The sequence below is a fragment of the Nothobranchius furzeri genome, unplaced genomic scaffold (genome assembly GCF_043380555.1).
Source record: "Nothobranchius furzeri strain GRZ-AD unplaced genomic scaffold, NfurGRZ-RIMD1 Scf138, whole genome shotgun sequence".
Lineage (NCBI taxonomy): Eukaryota > Metazoa > Chordata > Actinopteri > Cyprinodontiformes > Nothobranchiidae > Nothobranchius > Nothobranchius furzeri.
Genome location: NW_027223154.1, coordinates 40001 through 47500, shown reverse-complemented (window position 1 = coordinate 47500; position 7500 = coordinate 40001).

Below are 7500 nucleotides of genomic sequence, written 5' to 3'. Positions count from 1 at the left end.
AGGAGCTGCAGCCAGCCTCCAGCAGCCAGCCCCCAGCAGCTGATGGCGGGGTGGAGGAGCAGAAGCCAGCCTCCAGCAGCTGATGGTGGGGTGCAGGAGCTGCAGCCAGCCTCCAGCAGCCAGCCTCCAGCTGGTGATGGCGGGGTGGAGGAGCAGCAGCAGACAGCCTCCAGCAGCCAGCCAGCCTCCAGGAGCTGATGGCGGTGTGTGGGAGCAGCAGCCAGCCTCCAGCGTTCAGCCAGCATCCATCAGCTGATGGCGGTGTGAAGGAGCTGCAGCCAGCCTCCAGCAGGTCATGGTGGGGTGGAGGAGCAGCAGCCAGCCTCCAGCAGCTGATGGCGGGTTGCAGGAGCTGCAGCCAGCCTCCAGCAAATGATGGCGGGGTGCAGGAGCTGCAGGCAGCCTCCAGCAGCTGATGGCGGGGTGCAGGAGCAGCAGGCAGCCTCCAGCTGCTGATGACGGGGTGCAGGAGCTGCAACCAGCCTCCAGCTGGTGATGGTGGGGTGGAGGAGCTGCAGCCAGCCTCGAACAGCTGATGGCAGGGTGCAGGAGCAGCAGCCAGCCTCCAGCAGCTGATGGCGGGGCGCAGGAGCTGCAGGCAGCCTCCAGCAGCTGATGGCGGGGTGCAGGAGCAGCAGCCAGCCTCCAGCTGGTGATGGCGGGGTGAAGGAGCTGCAGCCAGCCACCAGCAGCTGATGGCGGGGTGAAGGAGCTGCAGCCAGCCACCAGCAGCTGATGGCGGGGTGGAGGAGCTGCAGCCAGCGTCCAGCAGCTGATGGTTGGGTGGTGGAGGAGCAGCAGCCAGCCTCCAGCAGCTGATGGCGGGGTGCAGGAGCAGCAGCCAGCGTCCAGCAGCTGATGGTTGGGTGGAGGAGCAGCAGCCAGCCTCCAGCAGCTGCTGGCGGGGTGCAGGAGCAGCAGCCAGCCTCCAGCAGCTGATGGCGGGGTGCAGGAGCTGCAGGCAGCCTCCAGCAGCTGATGGCGGTGTGCAGGAGCTGCAGCCAGCCTCCAGCAGCTGATGGCGGGGTGCAGGGGCTGCAGGCAGCCTCCAGCAGCTGATGGCGGGGTGCAGGAGCTGCAACCAGCCTCCAGCTGGTGATGGCGGGGTGGAGGAGCAGCAGCCAGCCTCCAGCAGCCAGCCTCCAGCTGCTGATGGCGGGGTGGAGGAACAGAAGCCTCCAGCAGCTGATGGCAGGGTGCAGGAGCAGCAGCCAGCCTCCAGCTGGTGATGGCGGGGTGGAGGAGCTGAAACCTGGGTCGGACCTGGTCTGCAGCAGGGCCCATTACCACTCAGAAGCTGATGGCAGTGTGTGTTTAGGTCCCTGCGGGGTGGATGAGCTGAAACCTGGGTCAGACTTGGTGTGCAGCAGGGCTCAGCACCCTCCAGAAGCCGATGACAGTGTGTCTTTAACTCCCTGCCTGGTGGGAGAGCTGAAAGCTGGGTCGGACCTGGTCTTTAGCAGAGCTCAGCAGCCTCCAGAAGCTGATGGCAGTGTGTGTTTCATCCCCTGCGGGGTGGGAGAGCTGAAACGTGGGTCGGACCTGGTCTGCAGCAGGGCCCATCACCATCCAGAAGCTGACGGCGGTGTGTGTTTAAGTCCCTGCGGGGTGGGAGAGCCATAACCTGGGTCGGACCTGGTCTGCAGCAGAGCTCAGCAGCCTCCAGAACCTGATGGCAGTGTGTCTTTAATCCACTGCGGGGTGCAGGAGCTGAAACCTGGGTCGGACCTGGTCTGCAGCAGGGCTCAGCAGCCAGCAGAAGGTGACGGCAGTGTGTGTTTAGTTCCCTGCGGGGTGCAGGAGCTGAAACCTGGGTCGGACCTGGTCTGCAGCAGAGCTCAGCAGCCAGCAGAAGGTGATGGCAGTGTGTGTTTAAGTCCCTGCCTGGTGGGAGAGCTGAAACCTGGGTCGGACCTGGTCTATAGAAGAGCTCAGCAGCCTCCAGAAGCTGATGGCAGTGTGTGTGTTTTGGTCCCTGCGGGGTGCAGGAGCAGGAACCCGGGTCGGACCTGGTCTATAGCGGAGCTCAGCAGCCTCCAGCAGCTGATGGCAGTGTGTGTTTAATTCCCTGCCTGGTGGGAGAGCTGTAACCCGGGTCGGACTTGGTCTGCAGCAGGGCCCATCACCATCCAGAAGCTGATGGCAGTGTGTCTTTAATTCCCTGCGGGGTGGAGGAGCAGAAACCTGGGTCGGACCTGGTCTATAGCAGAGCTCAGCAGCCTCCAGAAGCTGATGGCAGTGTGTGTTCAAGTCCCTGCGGGGTGGGAGAGCTGAAACCTGGGTCGGACCTGGTCTATAGAAGAGCTCAGCAGCCTCCAGCAGCTGATGGCAGTGTGTGTTTAAGTCCCTGCGGGGTGGGAGAGCTATATCCCGGGTCGGACCTGGTCTATAGCAGAGCTCAGCAGCCTCCAGCAGCTGATGGCAGTGTGTGTTTAAGTCCCTGCGGGGTGGGAGAGCTGAAACCTCGGTCGGACCTGGTCTATGGCAGAGCTCAGCAGCCTCCAGAAGCTGATGGCAGCGTGCCTCTAAGTCCCTGCCTGGTGGGAGAGCTGAAACCTGGGTCGGACATGGTCTGCAGCAGGGCTCGGCAGCCTCCAGCAGCTGATGGCAGTGTGTCTTTAAGTCCCTGCCTGGTGGGAGAGCTGAAACCTGGGTCGGACCTGGTCTATAGCAGAGCTCAGCAGCCTCCAGCAGCTGATGGCAGTGTGTGTTTAAGTCCCTGCCTGGTGTGAGAGCTGAAACCTGGGTCGGACCTGGTCTATAGAAGAGCTCAGCAGCCTCCAGCAGCTGATGGCAGTGTGTCTTTAAGTCACTGCCTGGTGGGAGAGCTGAAACCTGGGTCGGACCTGGTCTATAGTAGAGCTCAGCAGCCTCCAGCAGCTGATTGCAGTGTGTGTTTAAGTCCCTGCCTGGTGGGAGAGCTGATATCCGGGTCGGACCTGGTCCACAGCAGGGCCCATCACCCTCCAGAAGCTGGTGGCAGTGTGTGTTTAAGTCCCTGCGGGGTGCAGGAGCAGAAACCTGGGTGGGACCTGGTCTGCAGCAGAGCTCGGCAGCCTCCAGCAGCTGATGGCAGTGAGTGTTTAAGTCCCTGCGGGGTGGGAGAGCTATATCCCGGGTCAGACCTGGTCTAAAGCAGGGCCCATCACCCTCCAGAAGCTGGTGGCAGTGTGTGTTTAAGTCCCTGCGGGGTGGAGGAGCAGAAACCTGGGTCGGACCCGGTCTACAGCAGAGCTCAGCAGCCCCCAGAAGCTGATGGCAGTGTGTGTGTGTGTGTGTGTGTTTAAGTCTCTGCCTGGTTGGAGAGCCGATACCTGGGTCGGACCTGGTCTGCAGCAGGGCTCAGCAGCCTCCAGAAGCTGATGGCAGTGTGTCTTTCATTCCCTGCGGGGTGCAGGAGCAGAAACCTGGGTCGGACCTGGTCTATAGCGGAGCTCAGCAGCCTCCAGCAGCTGATGGCAGTGTGTGTGTTAAAGACCCTGCGGGGTGGGAGAGCTGAAACCTGGGTCGGACCTGGTCTGCAGCAGGGCTCAGCAGCCCCCAGAAGCTGATGGCTGTGTGTGTTTAAGTCCCTGCGGGGTGGGAGAGCTGAAACCTGGGTCGGACCTGGCCCGCAGCAGGGCCCATCACCCTCCAGAAGCTGATGGCGGTGTGGGTTTAAGTCCCTGCGGGGTTGAGGAGCTGAAACCTGGGTCGGACCTGGTCTGCAGCAGGGCCCATCACCATCCAGAAGCTGATGGCTGTGTGTGTTTAAGTCCCAGGGGGGTGGGAGAGCCATAACCTGGGTCGGACCTGGTCTGCAGCAGGGCTCAGCAGCCTCCAGTTGCAGATGGCAGTGTGTGTTTAGTTCCCTGCGGGGTGCAGGAGCTGAAACCTGGGTCGGACCTGGTCTATAGCAGAGCTCAGCAGCCTCCAGAAGCTGATGGCAGTGTGTCTTCAATTCCCTGCGGGGTGCAGGAGCTGATACCTGGGTCGGACCTGGTCTGCAGCAGGGCCCATCACCATCCAGACGCTGATGGCAGTGTGTGTTTAAGTCCTAGTGGGCTGCAGGAGCTGAAACCTGGGTCGGACCTGCTCTATAGTAGAGCTCAGCAGCCTCCAGAAGCTGATGGCAGTGTGTCTTTAAGTCCCTGCGGGGTGGGATAGCTGAAACCTGGGTCGGACCTGGTCTGCAGCAGGGCCCATCACCATCCAGACGCTGATGGCAGTGTGTGTTTAAGTCCTAGTGGGCTGCAGGAGCTGAAACCTGGGTCGGACCTGCTCTATAGTAGAGCTCAGCAGCCTCCAGAAGCTGATGGCAGTGTGTCTTTAAGTCCCTGCGGGGTGGGATAGCTGAAACCTGGGTCGGACCTGGTCTGCAGCAGGGCCCATCACCCTCCAGAAGCTGTTGGCAGTGTGTCTTCCATTCCTAGTGGGGCAGGGGAGCAAAGACCTGGGCAGAGGAGCGCCTGTCTGCATCCGATCCGGCCCCTCAGCAGCCCGCCGTGAGCCTTAGAGAACCCCCCCCCCCCCCCAGCGGGCTCCAGGAACCGGGCCCTGCGTCGGACCCAGCTCAGTAAGGCCCTCCCTCGGGCCCTGCAGCAGGTGGCCCCGTCTATGCAGTCGAAAACCCCGCGAAAATCGGTGTAGAAACGCCCGAGAGGCGTGGTGCGGTTCCCCCGGCCGGTACCGGGTCCGGACCGGTCCGGAAGTCCACCCAGAACACTGCCTGGGGCTTCTGGGCGGCTCCCCAGGCGCAGGCAGTCGAAAACCGCGTGAAAATCGGTTCAGAATTGACAAAACGGCGACCTCGTCGCTCCAAAAACTAAGTCCAAACTAAGCCTTTCGCTTATCGCTTAACGCTTAAGGCGGTCGGCCTTATGGCCAGTAAATGAAAAGTGCCTGCGCCCCTGGAGGTTTTGGAAGGTGCGAGCGATGACCATGCTCGGGTTAGTAGGTGAGGCCATCGGAAAACCAGCGTGAGTTGGCGGGTTTGGGTGGCAATCTATTCCAGGCAGAGTCGACTATCTCTGGGCATCAATTTTGGGATTTTTCCGGCTCTGGTTCTGGGAGAAACGCAGGGGCAAAGTGCACGAGCCGCGGCCGATTTTGGTGGCCTGTCCCTGGGCACAAAGTCTGAGGAGTGTGGGCCTGGTTCTCCGAAAAATACCAGTCTGCTGGAGCTCACTCCCATGGCTCCAGGGGGCACGGCACACCCCCCGGTAGCCGACCAAAGTGCTCTACTCGGGCCAGACTCGGACCCACGACCCGGGGTGAGAACCACAACTACTGGTCATCCTTTTGACCTCCAGGGGGCGCGGCAGAGCCTCCCCAGTCCGACGCAAGTGCCCCACTTGGGCCATACTCAGACCCACGGCCCGGGGCGAGAACCACAACTACTGGTCATCCTTTAGACCTCCAGGGGGCCCGGCACAGCCTCCCTAGACCGACACAAGTGCTCCACTTGGGCTGTACTCTGACCCAAGTCCCGGTGCGAGAACCACAACTACTGGTCATCCTTTAGACCTCCAGGGGGCCCGGCACAGCCTCCCTAGGCCGACACAAGTGCTCCACTTGGGCTATACTCTGACCCAAGTCCCGGGGCGAGAACCACAACTACTGGTCATCCTTTTGACCTCATGGTCATCCTTTAGATCTCCAGGGGGCCCGGCACAGCCTCCCTAGGCCGACACAAGTGCTCCACTTGGGCTATACTCTGACCCAAGTCCCGGGGCGAGAACCACAACTACTGGTCATCCTTTAGACCTCCAGGGGGCACGGCACACCCCCCGGTAGCCGACCAAAGTGCTCTACTCGGGCCAGACTCGGACCCACGACCCGGGGTGAGAACCACAACTACTGGTCATCCTTTAGACCTCCAGGGGGCCCGGCACAGCCTCCCTAGTCCGACACAAGTGCTCCACTTGGGCTATACTCTGACCCAAGTCCCGGGGCGAGAACCACAACTACTGGTCATCCTTTAGACCTCCAGGGGGACCGGCACAGCCTCCCTAGACCGACACAAGTGCACCACTTGGGCCATACTCTGACCCAAGTCCCGGGGCGAGAACCACAACTACTGGTCATCCTTTTGACCTCATGGTCATCCTTTAGACCTCAAGGGGGCACGGCAGAGCCTCCCTAGTCCGACACAAGTGTCCCACTTGGGCTATACTATGACCCAAGTCCCGGGGCGAGAACCACAACTACTGGTCATCCTTTAGACCTCAAGGGGGCACGGCAGAGCCTCCCTAGTCCGACACAAGTGTCCCACTTGGGCCATACTCAGACCCACGGCCCGGGGCGAGAACCACAACTACTGGTCATCCTTTAGACCTCCAGGGGGCCCGGCACAGCCTCCCTAGTCCGACGCAAGTGCTCCACTTGGGCTGTACTCTGACCCAAGTCCCGGGGCGAGAACCACAACTAATGGTCATCCTTTAGACCTCCAGGGGGCACGGCACAGCCTCCCTAGTCCGACACAAGTGCTCCACTTGGGCTATACTCTGACCCAAGTCCCGGGGCGAGAACCACAACTACTGGTCATCCTTTAGACCTCCAGGGGGCACGGCAGAGCCTCCCTAGTCCGACACAAGTGTCCCACTTGGGCTATTCTCTGACCCAAGTCCCGGGGCGAGAACCACAACTACTGGTCATCCTTTAGACCTCCAGGGGGCACGACACAGCCTCCCTAGTCCGACCCAAGTGCTCCACTTGGGCTATACTATGACCCAAGTCCCGGGGCGAGAACCACAACTACTGGTCATCCTTTAGACCTCCAGGGGGCACGGCACAGCCTCCCTAGTCCGACACAAGTGCTCCACTTGGGCTATACTCTGACCCAAGTCCCGGGGCGAGAACCACAACTACTGGTCATCCTTTAGACCTCCAGGGGGCACGGCACAGCCTCCCTAGTCCGACACAAGTGCTCCACTTGGGCTATACTCTGACCCAAGTCCCGGGGCGAGAACCACAACTACTGGTCATCCTTTTGACCTCATGGTCATCCTTTAGACCTCCAGGGGGCCCGGCACAGCCTCCCTAGGCCGACACAAGTGCTCCACTTGGGCTATACTCTGACCCAAGTCCCGGGGCGAGAACCACAACTACTGGTCATCCTTTAGACCTCCAGGGGGCACGGCACAGCCTCCCTAGTCCGACACAAGTGCTCCACTTGGGCTATACTCTGACCCAAGTCCCGGGGCGAGAACCACAACTACTGGTCATCCTTTTGACCTCATGGTCATCCTTTAGACCTCCAGGGGGCCCGGCACAGCCTCCCTAGACCGACACAAGTGCTCCACTTGGGCTGTACTCTGACCCAAGTCCCGGTGCGAGAACCACAACTACTGGTCATCCTTTAGACCTCCAGGGGGCCCGGCACAGCCTCCCTAGGCCGACACAAGTGCTCCACTTGGGCTATACTCTGACCCAAGTCCCGGGGCGAGAACCACAACTACTGGTCATCCTTTTGACCTCATGGTCATCCTTTAGATCTCCAGGGGGCCCGGCACAGCCTCC